This window comes from Struthio camelus, chromosome 9 (assembly GCF_040807025.1).
Source record: "Struthio camelus isolate bStrCam1 chromosome 9, bStrCam1.hap1, whole genome shotgun sequence".
NCBI lineage: Eukaryota > Metazoa > Chordata > Aves > Struthioniformes > Struthionidae > Struthio > Struthio camelus.
Genome location: NC_090950.1, coordinates 25,489,900 through 25,503,772, shown reverse-complemented (window position 1 = coordinate 25,503,772; position 13,873 = coordinate 25,489,900). Strand labels below are relative to the sequence as shown.

General features: G+C 37.9%; 1 protein-coding gene across 13 annotated transcripts in view; it reads right to left on the bottom strand.

The window, feature by feature from the left end:
- TBL1XR1 (TBL1X/Y related 1) overlaps positions 1 to 13,873 on the bottom strand; it is a 124,379-nt gene that overhangs the window by 62,738 nt on the left and 47,768 nt on the right. For all 13 annotated transcript variants that reach the window (XM_068953930.1, XM_068953935.1, XM_068953936.1 and 10 more), the window contains exon 2: positions 9,563 to 9,627. The gene's annotated coding sequence lies outside the window, so the exon portion shown is untranslated. The remainder of the gene's footprint in view (positions 1 to 9,562; positions 9,628 to 13,873) is intronic.

Sequence of the window (13,873 nt, the reverse complement as noted above, 5' to 3'; positions counted from 1 at the left end):
TTCAACCAGGAATCGAGTGAACCGCAACAATATAGAAAACATCTTGGCAGTAATCAAAACTGAAAGACGCTGCACAAAAGGACTGTAGCTTAGAAAAAGTTACACATACAAGAAACTGGGATATTAGGTTAGTGCAAAGGTGTGCAGACAACCTATTCTAAGCTGCGCGCACATTCAGAAATTGATAAACAAACTATTTACTTGCTTGCTTACTGTAAAAAGCAGGAAACCTGTTGGAGAAAAGACAGTAACTATCTTTTCTGGAAAGCATCTCATCACCTCAAGGCTCCAATATCAAGAAATAACAACTTGTATTCTATAGAGCAAAACCCTAGCATCTCTAACACTGTTTCTATTTGCAATATACATAATTAACGGTCATCTCAGAGTGTTTCCTTGGGATCAATACCCTTAGCTGCTCTTCAGGTTACTACCCCTCCCCAGATGGACAGCGTGCAGAGAACACCCTCTGTGTGTCAGCCGTTTCTTGGTTAAATCCATTTTGATGGCTCATTAGTAGAATAATTTATCAACTGTTCCAAGAATAGTTGTTATAAAATTGTTTTATATGTAAATCAGGTTTCATGCTACTAGGGTGAAATTCCAACATTTTCAAATGTATTTTAATGTGAAAGCTGACATCAAGTGTTAAGTTCATTTGATTATTTTTCTGTTTGCGTTATTTGTAATCAGTTTTTCTAGCACTCTCTTCTGTTCCAGTTCAATCATTCAGCTGAATTACTTGAACTCCTGGTGAACTGCACCAAAAAAAGGAAAATTAACTAATGCCTCATTTGATCTTGTGACCATAAAACTTGTGTTTTCATTCCCTCTTTAACCTTTGACCATCTATTTTTCCCTTTAATTTGTGTGCTATGTACCTGATAGTTTTAAATTTTTCTTTTATCCATGAAAAAAGAATCCACTCTGACAGTTATCTGCCCTCCATTCATTTGAACTACTGCTGATTTTATTTTAGATTCTCATTAATTAGCACACACTTAAAACCTCTTTTTCGTAATCCATCATACGTACATGTTATTTGACTTACTATCACCTCCTTAGCAGAAATGCACGATGATTTTCAAAAAAGTGGCAACTGTACTAACATGGAAAGCAGCTCAAAAAACAACTATTTTCATTTTACAAAATCTGCTATACTTGTTTGCCAATTTCTTACTTTAATAAGTTCCTCTCCTTTTTATAATTTTACAAGGAATTTGAACTTCATGCTAATGTTTTTGAAACAGATGTCAAATACTTGAACACACAAGACATTTTAAAAACACGGGCAGAACTTGGTAAAATATTGTCAATATATGGCAAAAAGAAATAAAAGAGGAAAATAGCACATATATTCTTGAACGAGGACAAGCAGTCCAAATGATAGGTCACGTTTGACATCAACAGCCTCCGCTTGTGCAAATACTAAATTCATGGGTATAGATCCTACATACATATCATGTTCAACATCAACCCAGGAGAATTCAAATCCCTTATCCTGAGGAGCTCCATATATGCCTCCATTACATCACAGTAAGAAGAATATACATAACCTTCCTCTGAACATATGGGTGCGCCAACCTGGTGACTATGACCTTTACTCTATTCACGTGGCATATTAGAAACTTCTTATGTAAGTACAGGCTTCTAGGTCTGGCACCCATTTTGATGACCACATGGCAGCAGAGCCCCTCGTCTTTGGTGGCTAGTAGATCTCGGTTTCTCCTGAGCAAATAAAAATATGCATTTTCAATACCATTCCCCCCAGCCTACAGATTTCCTGTTGTTCTACAGCAATACACATTATCTCCCAGAATCTATACCACAGAAACTAAGGGCAGCTTTTACTTTTGTTGACTCGAACTAGTATCAACTTTCTGTTGACAACAATGAAACTAGGATCACGACCCGATTGCGCACAAGTGACACATTAACATCATCTTCTGTAAAATAATCACGGCTCTTCTCAACCAGAAGATCACACTCCTGTGCTAGGAGGGGCCTGTCCTTAGGTATTCTACAGAACGTCCTACTTCAGGTACATTTAAAACTCAGCTAATTTTTTTTAATATGCCACAAGCTTAGTAACTATCGAGAACATTTGACTCTATGTTTCCAATTCCTTTGTATAATCATTCACAGAGCGGAAAGGGCGTCCTTTCAAGTCACAAACTTTACCATAGGCAGACAGCAGGGAACCCATGGTAGAAACATAAAATACCCCTCTCCCCACTAAACCAGATGGCACACCAGTCGAGCAAGATATAATCTAACTCTAGCTGCACTGCTACTACTGCTTTTAAACACTTGAACCAAAACCAATGTAAAGTAGTACAGACAAGGGAAATCCAAAGCAGGGGAGAGGAAGGGGGGAAAAAACAACACAGGGGGGGAAAAAAAGTACAGTGAAAAAGCCACAACAAAACACAATCTACTGCAGCAGATACAGCTTCTTTTCAAGTACATTTAAGATTAAAAAAATGGGAATGGCAGTGTCTATAGGAGAGGAACAGCAACGGTTCTCATCCCACTACGGAAGCCGTTCACTAGCTTTGGTTATTGGCCTCGTTCTTTTCTGCTGTTACAATTCCACTGCACTGGGCACCTGCCAGAGGCTAAATATTCTGGCTGTTTAGATAATTACATATTTATGATTCTGCTGAGAATTCTTAGTCAAAGCTTTTCTCTGAACTGTAAAATGCTTAGATATTCAGCAGAGAAAGCTCTCCAACAAATACGACCTCAAAAGAGGTCCATCATTTCTTCCAATTTTTAAGGATAGTGGTTTACCTTTCACTCGATTCATTCACTAGTGAACTTTAATGGCAGAACAAAAAGGAAAGGGATGTTCTCCCTCTGAAACAGAAATAGCTCTTACTATTTAGCTTAGCTTGCTCTCTACAAAAAAAAAGTAGAAAATTAAAAAGCCCTTCCAAAAACGGATCAAACTACAGTAGTATACGAACTTTTTAATTATTATCACCGTACACACCCTACCATGTAACATAGCCAAATGTTCCTCTATTTCATACTATTAATGCTTCTTCAATTTCTATACCACTAAATTAGCTATTTCATGCCAGTTCAATAAGTAGAATTTATAGGATGAGCAATCTGAAATACAACTGTTAGCTGTAACCAATTATCAGACAAAAAACACCGCACTCCACCTTCTGTCATTGATAATAGTCTCTATTGATTTCAGAAGGAGCAGAAAGGCTTCAGAAACAAAATTCCACGTTACCAGGGAAAACTAAGTCATAAAAAAATTTACAGCTACTTTACCAAATATAGATTGTGAAAACGTTAGTAAAATCTCATGAAGAATCTGGTAGGTCACTGGTAAAATGTCAACTCACTTTGCACTACTATGAATTTCTCTGCTTTTAAAAGGGTAATAATTATGATCTAAACTGTATTTGTCAAAATGCTTTGCTCTTCTATTCTTTCGTTTGATTTTTATCTACTAACAAGAGACTTAAAGCCAACCGATGCTATTCAATGCTTTACGTTATTTTATTTCAAAACTTTCAACTAACTCATCATGTAGTGGTTGCCAGCGCTGCAACTTGCCTGGTGGAAGTGTGAAAGTCATTCTATTCCCAGGTAACTCTGCTACGGGTTTCTAGGCCAGCACTTTACCCAATCTTAGATAAATTATACATTTTAATTTAGATTATCTGGGGGGAGTTGGGTTGGTTTACATATTGTAAATACTGGAGAATGAGATCCTACTCAAAAATAAGAAATAAACTGTCATTTTGCTCTGAAGAAATCCAACATTGATTATTAGTAAAGATTTTGCCATCTATGACAAATTTTTTTATTGTGTTTTACCATTTCTGTACTTGCTTCTTCAATACCTGCTCAAGTAGCAACATAAATCCTTTACTCTAAGATAAGGGATTTAGTTCCTATAGAATACATTGAATATTTCCAAAACTGCCACTCAGTTTTGACTATTCCAGAAACTATTGGAAATGCATACTTTTTTTTTCCTTTTAACGCTATAATCCACGAACTGTACAACCAACAGCCTCCGCAATAAATTTCATGAGCACTTTTAGGCCCTACTCTTGAAAACACTTTCAGACTTGGCTAGTTTTAAGCATGCGAGTAGTCCTTATTTATATTTCAAAAGAAGTATTCCTATACTTGAAATTAGCTGTGTGCACATGCATACGTATTTGAAGGATAAGGGCTTTAGCATTGCAGTGTTATTTATTTTGAAGCCACGTATCTCTTGTGGTCAACATCTTAAGTCTCAAACTTTGGAAAGCAGGGGTCCCTGATCTCATTTTAATGAAAACCAACCTTCAGCTCTACCATTTTTTTCCAAGACCTGCTCAACAGCAGACATTCATTCTTATATACTTAGAAGAACAGCATCATTATAATTGTGACACTGCCATTCAGCTTCTGTTGAGACAAAGTCATGGAGCATATTATGCTTTAGCTTTTCCATGACTTTATCCAAACATGGCATACATAGCCACGGCAACAACTGATTATTCTTTACTTCCTTTTGCAATGCAATTCCAGTGCAAACTACAGGGAACCCTGAGGCTAGGGTCACAGATCTCCTGCTGTTCTGGGCAGGGGGTCCACGTCAGCCTCTGCAAATCTGACTCCTGCTGCCACACTCCCTCCCTTCCCCTCCAGTTCTAGAGGCAGCATCTTGCCTCCTCCCAGGCCCTGTCTTATTCTGCAAGGAACGGTTTTAAAATAACGGAAAACTAACCTGACAAATAGTTAAATTAGTATTTAGATAAGCTTAGCTGTTGTGGAACCACAGGCTAATAGTTAAATTCATTTATTTCTTCAGCTGTCTTAACGAGTGGTTACGTCACAGGAAGACTCTATCACAGAATGTATCACAAAGGGGCTCAAAGAAAAAGTCTTGCTACAGTTTTGGGGAAGTTCTGGCAGACCTCTTTTAATCCCTTCACTGAATTTCTTTTATTTGGGGTGATTTCTCCATCCTACCCAGCTCCTCCAACCACTCTTTATGTTTCTGGACTAAATCCTTTGGATCGCTAATCATGGTAAGTATCACAACCATGGAATTTCCGGGCCCAAGAGACTTGGTGCCTTCAGAGGTCTTCCCCTAAATGGTGTCTCTCGTGTGTAAGAACAGATGATGTAACACAAAAGCCGCTTCTTCAAAACACGGTATGATATAATCACCAAAAAGTAGATAGCACTGAGAAAAATGGACTTCAAACAACTACAGCATTTAACGCACCCTGCACTTCGTATTTCCCTCAAGAGACTACGTAGACATATGACTTAGATGTGATGACTCTGCTCTCCTAGAGACTAAGTAACTGTGTGCTCACTGCAAATCCTCAGACTCTGCCTGTGTCTGCTTGTAATTATTGAAAACATCCTCCATCCTCTTCTGCAGGGAGACCTTTTAACTGATCAGCATGTTGATCTTCATCTTTGTCAACCTAACCATGTAGTAAAAGACGGAGCCAAGAACATGGGCACAGCGTTTTTCAGCATGCCTCTTAGAAGGCCACCATTGTTGCCTTGCTTGATTTATCAGCAAGGGGATTCATTATCCCCCTGTGGTTACTTCCTGTGGAATTAAATGCGTCACAGCAAGCCTTTGTGTGACATTCATAAAGACATACTTCCCAGCTTTCACTAAGTTTCTGCATGTGCCTTAATGGAAGGCCTGCTTCAGTGAAATTTAGCAAAGCAGACAGGTAAACTGTTTTGCTTCTAAAATTCAGAAGATAAGCCTTGCAAGGTATGATGGAAAAGATCTTCTGGCAACCTGCAAAGCTACTTCTAACCTTATTGCACTTCAAAGTCCTGAAGAACACAACTCACAACTCAGCAACTGCAATTAGGAAAAGCATCCTATAACCCATGAATTAAGCACATTAAAAGAGAAACTATGGAGACACAAACATTCTAGCCTCATTTTGCAGTTTTTTCAGAACAGATTTACTCTGCAGTCATGCAACCTCAATGCTTCTTACATAGAAAACTAGCAGTTTCACATTCATGGTTCTAGGAGACTGGAGGTAATTCATTAAAACAGAAGTCGATTTTCTTTACCATCTTAGGCTGAAAATTGAAGTCATTCATAGGTCGGTTCACAAGGAAATCAGACTCTTAAGTTGAGACAGACAGCTATAGGGCCTGATAGAGTTCAGTTGACAAATTTTAATCTGCCACTACAAGATTTAAAGCCCCAAAGGTAACCGTTCCATACTGCAGCTGAGGTCAGATCCACTGTTTCTGAACTTGCCAAAACATGAAAAGATCTGACCCTTACACTTAACCATATTACATGCTGCTCACTCCAAATCTATGGTCTTGTTCAGAAGTCGTTTTCTGAGCTGTGCGTAGAAGCTAGCTATACTTACTCTGTAGTTTTCAGGAGTTAACTTTAGTGTTTTTCATCTCTTACTAGTTATCTGTAAGTATCCTACTCCAGTTCAACCTCTGCCAAGTAAAACAAAGTAAAGAAACCCAACAGGAATTTTGGCCTCTTGTGCAGCACTGTATTTTTTTTTTCTTTTTTTAAATATATTCAGTTTATCACCTACTATAAACTGCAAAATACTTAAAACATCTGCATTTTACATTTTTGTCTTTGCTCCTTTATTGTATCAATCATTCTTGACTTTCATTTTTTTCTATTTTATTACAGCCCTATTGTATGCTAGTTACAGTCTATCAAGTATTTTTATTACTTTTATGAAGGCTTCAGATTGGAAGAAATATCAGTAATCATGCAATTTACTGGCAGTTCTGGTAAGAAAACCCACTCTGGAGCCTTCATTCATAGTCCCTTAACACAAAAATGTACTTCACTAGTGTTCTGAATTAGCTTTGTTAAAAACAAGCAAACGAACTACTGATTGATTAGTGATGCATGGTCAATACATTGAGTTTCTCCTTGAAGACCATTAAATTGGAACCATGTGAAATGATGAAAGTTAATCCAAGATATATTTCTGTTAATGCTTTTGCTCTCTCAAGCAAGCTAGCTGTTCTATCATTTAACAAGAAATTCATTTGCTAAGACTTTTTATGGAAAACCTGCTGTGGCCTTGCGTTTAGGCCAAAGGTCTAGGACTTTAGATTATTGTTTCTAACACGTTCATTATTCCCTTCCGAACCTTGGGTAAATACCTAGTTATCAACCTTTAAATGAACTTCTGAAATCCTAGAAAAAGTAGCGCTATACATGAACTCTCCTTTACTTAACAGGCCTTTCTAATTAAGCCTTCATATCTTTCCTTTGAAATGCTGACAGACATTACAGATGAATGGAAGAATGGGAAGGAGAATGGGCCACAGCTGTCCCGCCCCTTCTACCAAGCTATATCGTAAGATAAATATTTGAAAACAATTGCCAACAATTCTAATATGTTAATTGATTTTAAGAAGTAATTGGTGTTTTGCCCTATTTAGTCATGTGTTAATATATCGTTTGTGATGCAAAAAGTGAGCATTTTTAAATTATGTTTAAAATAAAAAAAGCACAACACCCCACAAAGTATGCATAACTTCTATTTTACTTTTGTTTCTGACTAAGAAGAAGAAACAAGCTGCTCTTTCAGATGAACCACTGTTTGACCACATTTTGTTTACAAACACCAAAGACAAACAACATAATAAAATCTATTAAAGTCTTCAGTTATTACCAAGTTGATGTAAGTTATGATTTTTGGGGGACGACAAAGAATTTGTCTAGCTTATCTCTTAAAGCTACATTCAAACTGTTTCAAAGTTAATTAAGAGATGAGTAATTGTTCAGAAATCTCTAAAACAATAAAAAAAATTCTGTAGAAAAAGCAGCTCTTACAAGGAAAAGAGTGAAGAGTATTTCACATCACTACAAGTAAGAGTTAAGTATGTTTTATGATCACTGTAAAAACTAGCATGCCCCTGAGAGCGTGCAATTCTAAATTTCTAATATAATTTGTAAGGGGAAAAATTAGGACAAAATGCAGTAACATTTCAAATACAGTCTCTCAGTTTTTTAAAATTTAATTAAGTATAAGGACTAGCTTAATATGGAATGAGTCATATTTTTAACAGAAGCAGTATTACAGAACTGTATTTCCAATCATGACTAAAACACGCGCTACTAATACGATATGAAAAGAATCAGTAGGTTTTTTTGTTGGAAAAAGGTCAACATCAACTATGAAAACCTTACAATAAAAAGGGCCGAAGGTACAGCTAGTTTCAGTTTTGGAAAGATAAAATATCAGACAAAGTCACCAGGTAAAAATAACACCTTCTCATTCAACAAATCGGTTCCCAACAGATGCTATTCATCCTCAATCAATACAAATTTTCCATGTATAAACTGTATCTTGAGCCTAAACATCAGGATATTAAATGAGACCCATGATTTCTGCAGATCTTCTGATTTCAGAGTTGCGTTTGCTTTGGTTAGTGCCAAACAGGCTGCACTACATTTCACTCCGTGTTGCCTTTGAGAACCAACACAATTTTCTCCTACATTACAATTTCAAAACAAGTCAGTTACACCCATGCAAACTCGCTGCCTCTGAGGGTCGCTTTGCGCACAGTACAAAGACACTGGAGTGGGAAAGGTATCATTGAGGCTGTAATTGATTTACATATTCTTTATCCAATGCCCACAAACAAAACTAAGTAAACCAGCTCTCAAGATCCTAAATCAAGTTTGCAAAGCCGGTAGTGAGAAATAGTATTCCTTAACTTCTGAACTGAGCACAACGATCTAGAGATCCTTGAAATAGGAAACTCAGGCTGGCACTTTATGCACGTATTTCTTAAGGTTAACGCTGCTGTTAATGTTCTTATAACATACCGAGACTGTGACAACACCAGACACCAAAACTACTGAAAAAAGATTATCTGAATCTGATCAAAGCTGGAGCATTAACTTCTGGTCCTTCTCTTTCAGGCCTCACCTCTGCTTTCCACCTGCTCATCTATCAGAAAACCTTCATAAACCATAAAGATAGTCTGCAAATCCAAACTTCCAATTATCTGCAACATTTAGTAACGTTCCAGAGATGAGGTTAGAAGATGTTAGCATCAACCAAACTCATTTCTACAGCAGCAAAGAGTTTAACTTCACTATCTTATGCTATCAAAGGTGTTGAAGCAAAAAAAACACCCAACATCGCACAGCTTTTTAACAAGGGAAGATGTTAGTACTGAAACAAACTGCAGAAAGCACCCAAGCGGGGGCAACAGAGCACTCAGTCAATCTACAGCTTGCCCACAACAGGCTTTTGGCCAAGAGAGGAAGCAAAAGCAGTTACCAACAGGATGAGCTGTTACTGTCAAATTACACTTCTTGCTTTAAAGTTAACATGTTGCCCTACTTTCCACAGGATAAAATCTGGAAACAATTTAAATATATTTTTTTTCAAATAGAAGAGCACTTTAGATGTTGCTTAAAAAATTAAAACAATCAGTTTGTGTACTAAAAAGTAGTTATTCTAAAAATATTATTTGCAATACAAGTTGACTTACGGTATCTTTGGAGAGAGGAACCACACCACTTTTAGTCAGTTAAAAAGGTACTTACCATTGGCAGTGCATTGATATGCGGAAGTTTTTCCTTTCAGGTGCCTCTTGCCACAGAAGGTGATGCTGAAAAGGAAACAATGAGACAAAATAGGAAAAATTATTATTTATTATTCTGAAAATGGTGGTGTTAACGCAATAAAACAGCATCAAATACAGGCCTTCATAGCTCAAGTAGTCTGTTCAAGGAGCTGACTTATTACCACTCAATTTATATACAACCTATATATCAGCAGCGATCAGGAACAGAATAGCAAGTAGAGCTGGGTGTTTGCATATGCCCTGTTGCTAGCCACATCACAAGAACTGCTCCTGTGGGGAGTCTGAAACACAGAGCTTTGAACAAATAAGCCTATGGAATGAATACTTCTGCCACCAGAGCTCTAGACAGTTGCACCCATTCAGGATTTTTGTACACAAGTTGTTTTGCTTATGTATGTTCCTACTGATGTCTGGATTTTGCCTTAATTCTCCAAAAAAGGGTTTTAAAAGTTAACTAGACAGATCAGGAAGCTTACAATGCCTTCAATCCATGCCACATTTTTTCTGGAAAAAAGTTTCAGCTAGTGACTTCTATATGCTTGGAAAAGCCCCAAACAAAAGCAACTGTTCCAGTGGTTTGACTGTAGACTACTCCTCCAAAATGGTTAAATCCATTAAGAACCCATTATTGCACTAAGGGACACCGTTTACGTACGCAGGTGTGACCATGCAGTAAATGAAAAAATAGCTCATGCTAGCTGCTGGCTACCTTTGAAAACACGTACATAATAGAAACTTTCCAGCAGAATATTCAAGTCAAGTCTTTGCCATGTTCAAAAACAAAACAAAATTATAATCCAAAATCCATGCTCACCTACATTTGGATAATTTTCTTTAAATTTCAGTAATAGTTATTTCATGCCTATAATAATATGAACAGAGATGGGCAAAAGATTAAGTCAGTCTTTGCAAACACTTTTTGATGTCCCAGCATGTGTTAACTCCATCTATGGCAACATCCCTTTTTATTCACTACTGACCAATGATTTTTCTGCACACTAATATTTGTGAGTGGTTGCTCTCCACACAAATACTTGTTAAACACAACTTTCCTTGCTAAGAAATAATCTACTTAACCACTCAAAGAACAGAAAGACGGACAGATGGCTATGGGTGACTAAAAGTATTCTTAAACTTTTCATATTAAACTATCTACAGAATGTCTGTAAACTCTGATCAAAAGCCTTTACTATGAGTAAAGAATAAATACAGTTTTCGGGGTGCACCTTTAACAAAGTTTTCTTGCATGCTATTTTCAAGCTCAATCAATAGGAAATGGCTTATTATAAAACCATTTTTGGACCTAGTCATAAAAGGAGCTGCAGCAATGAGGCTTATTCTGTTGCTAGAACATCCCGCTGCACCATCAACGCTGACACAGCCGTAACCTTTCCAACGCAAGAGCCGAGTTCCTGCAGGGGATGAGAAAGAATGCAAGAACGCTGGGAATGGAAAGAATTTGCCAACATGTTTTCTTCCTCCTTGCTTAGCGGCACTGGTACAGCAGAAAGTATGTAAATAGAGTGAGGAAAACTGCACTTGTCAAGTGGCATGGTTTCCTATGTGGAGATAGTCAGAAAGTTTGTTTTTTTGCACAGCAAGAGTTGTAGCCCGGCACAGAAGAGAAAGTGTTAGCACCTCGCTCAGCAGACTCCATGAAAACATTACTTGCCTATCACTGAAGTTTTCCTTAAAAACAAAACACAACACCAACCAAGAGCACACTGTTAGGTCACCTACTCTGCCGCTGAGACGGTTTAAAACACTGTAAAAATCTGCGTCCAAAGAAATGCGGTGGAGAGCTCTGTTACCTAGTTCTGAGCGTGACACTTAAGTCTGTGTTATTTCATTTGACAAGGAACATGACAAACAAATAAAGGACAACTGCACAAACAAAAACAAACCTCTTGAATGAAAAAAAGCTTTCTTCAGCACACACTACCCAAACAGTCTGTTTCCAACAACCCTGTGCCCTCACGCAAACTTCTGAGGGCAGCTCTTATGGTCAAAGCTAGAGAGGGAAACCTTTCAGACTGAGCTGTGCAAGAGGCTTCTTGTCCTTGGCTTTAAACCTAACCAGGGCAGTGACACGGAAAGAGGCTGAAATCCAAGACTCAGGAGAGCAGACAACAAGAAAAGAAAGGGTTCGCTCACTCTGCTTTATTCCTTGCTTGTATTAACTGGTTGGAGGCTCCAATTTTAAATTAGAGTGCTTTAAATGACACATAAACATTTAGAAAAATCTGCAATGGCCTCCTCCAGAAGCAAGTTACTGAATACGAGCGTCTTGTCAGCAAAGGGTTTTCCTTCCAGATTTATCCTACTGGATATTGTTAATGTAGCATATACCTTGAAACAAGGCTATACTTGATTGATTCTAGAATCTCTCACTCTTATATACAGGCCTGTTGCAGTGATTTAAACGTGTGACCAGGTGTAGTAAGAGCTATACTACATGACACAACCCAAACACAGTTGACGTTGATAAAACCCACTTGGGTAAAGCACATTAGCTTCTAAGTTGAGATAATTCATATGTGAGGGGGCTGGATTTTTTTTTTTTTTTTTTAATACACTTACTCAGCATTGACTGAATACTGGTCCCACCAACCTAAAGAAACAATGAAATCTGGCTAGCATTGAGCATTTTTAGAAAAATCACATCCTACGAGATCTGTGGCAGGCACTGGTGAGTCGTGTCCACGCACCGCTTTTTCACAAAAGCATGACGTGCCTGAAGTCTGTGTCCTCCTGTAACACTACGCCCAAACGCACAGAACAACTTCCAACACCTTCTCATCAGCGAGAGCATCCAGACGAGATGCACGGTGGCAGCAACACCTGAAGCAATGAACTCTTGTGACCTACTTGCACAGAGAGGTGGCAGAAAGGACTTCCAGCCAAACAGGTTCTACAAGACAGGCAATTCCCATCTGCAGGGCCAAAACTAACATGTCAAATCAGCTACCAAAAAAGCAAATGCCAATCTGTGCTGCTAGCACAGATTGGGCTGTTACTACCAACCAAGTAATAATCATGCGGTACAAAGACAAAACCACAGATAAAGACAACTGTGGCATCACACAATGACAAATCTGCTTAAAAATGCGTAGAATACAGATGTAGCCTAGCATTATTCCTTACCTGTTTTCAAACACAATCAATTCAAAAAAGGGATGTTTTTTAAAAGCTACTTGCAAAATTGCTTTACTTTTTTCTTCTCCAAACATTGTCATTTACATTATTTTCCCTCACCCATGCATTGCACAGAAAATTACAATGGGGAAAAGGCTGGGGAAGCTCTACTGCTACAACATGGGATTCAGCATGAGGTTTGAGTCATTTGTGTTCTTCATTTGAACTTGTGCATTCATGTTTTTCTTATAGTCCTCTTAGGATCACACTGTTTATAGCGCTTTCTGATATTCTTGTGCTATTTTAACTTTAACAACCAATGTACTCATTAAATTTTGTTCTTTCTGCATTACAAAAGCCTGCTATAGACACAGCATCTTTTCCACTACATTCTCCTTGAATATCTTATTTTTTTATCTGGCTTCAGTATCTGGAAAGAGTGTCCCGTGCCCCTGCAAAAAACCAAACCAAAACAAAAAAACATTTAAAAATAACTAAGCCTTGGATATTCTCCTCAGTAGCTAGGCTGCAAAAAGCATCAGACAATAGTTTAAAAAGCCGAAACTGAAAGCTAATCACTCCACTGAAAGCTTCCTTTCACTTAGTTAATAAGCATATACAAAAGTAGCGGTGATTCTACCACTGCAGCACTGCAGCGCTTGGAACACAAACAGAGAAAATCAAAGTTCTCTCTTTTAATCCCAGTTCCACAGAGATGCAGCGGATTTTTTTAAAAAAATAATTCACCACTTCTACAATAACATCTGTTTTTCTGATCTAACAGAGGAGTTGAACTGAGACAAATACCAACTCAAAAATTAAGGACCAACAAATATGTACAAGTGAGGAAAAAAAAAAAAATCAGGACCCACACACAAGATGGCACTAAAAATGGTCTTTTCCCCACAGTAAATGAACGGGCAGTAACAGAGTGCCTAGTGACAAAATAAAACACACATAAATGGCATCGGACGCAACAGCCACAGCACCAGCACTCTCCTCTGAGAGCCCAATGGGAGAATAGTATTGGGGGGGGGGGGGGGGCGCGACTCCCACTAAGGCTTTTTTTTTTTTTGAACATAAAACAACAATAGGGAACACTCAAAGTATTTTTGTATCTGAGACTTCCCTAGAG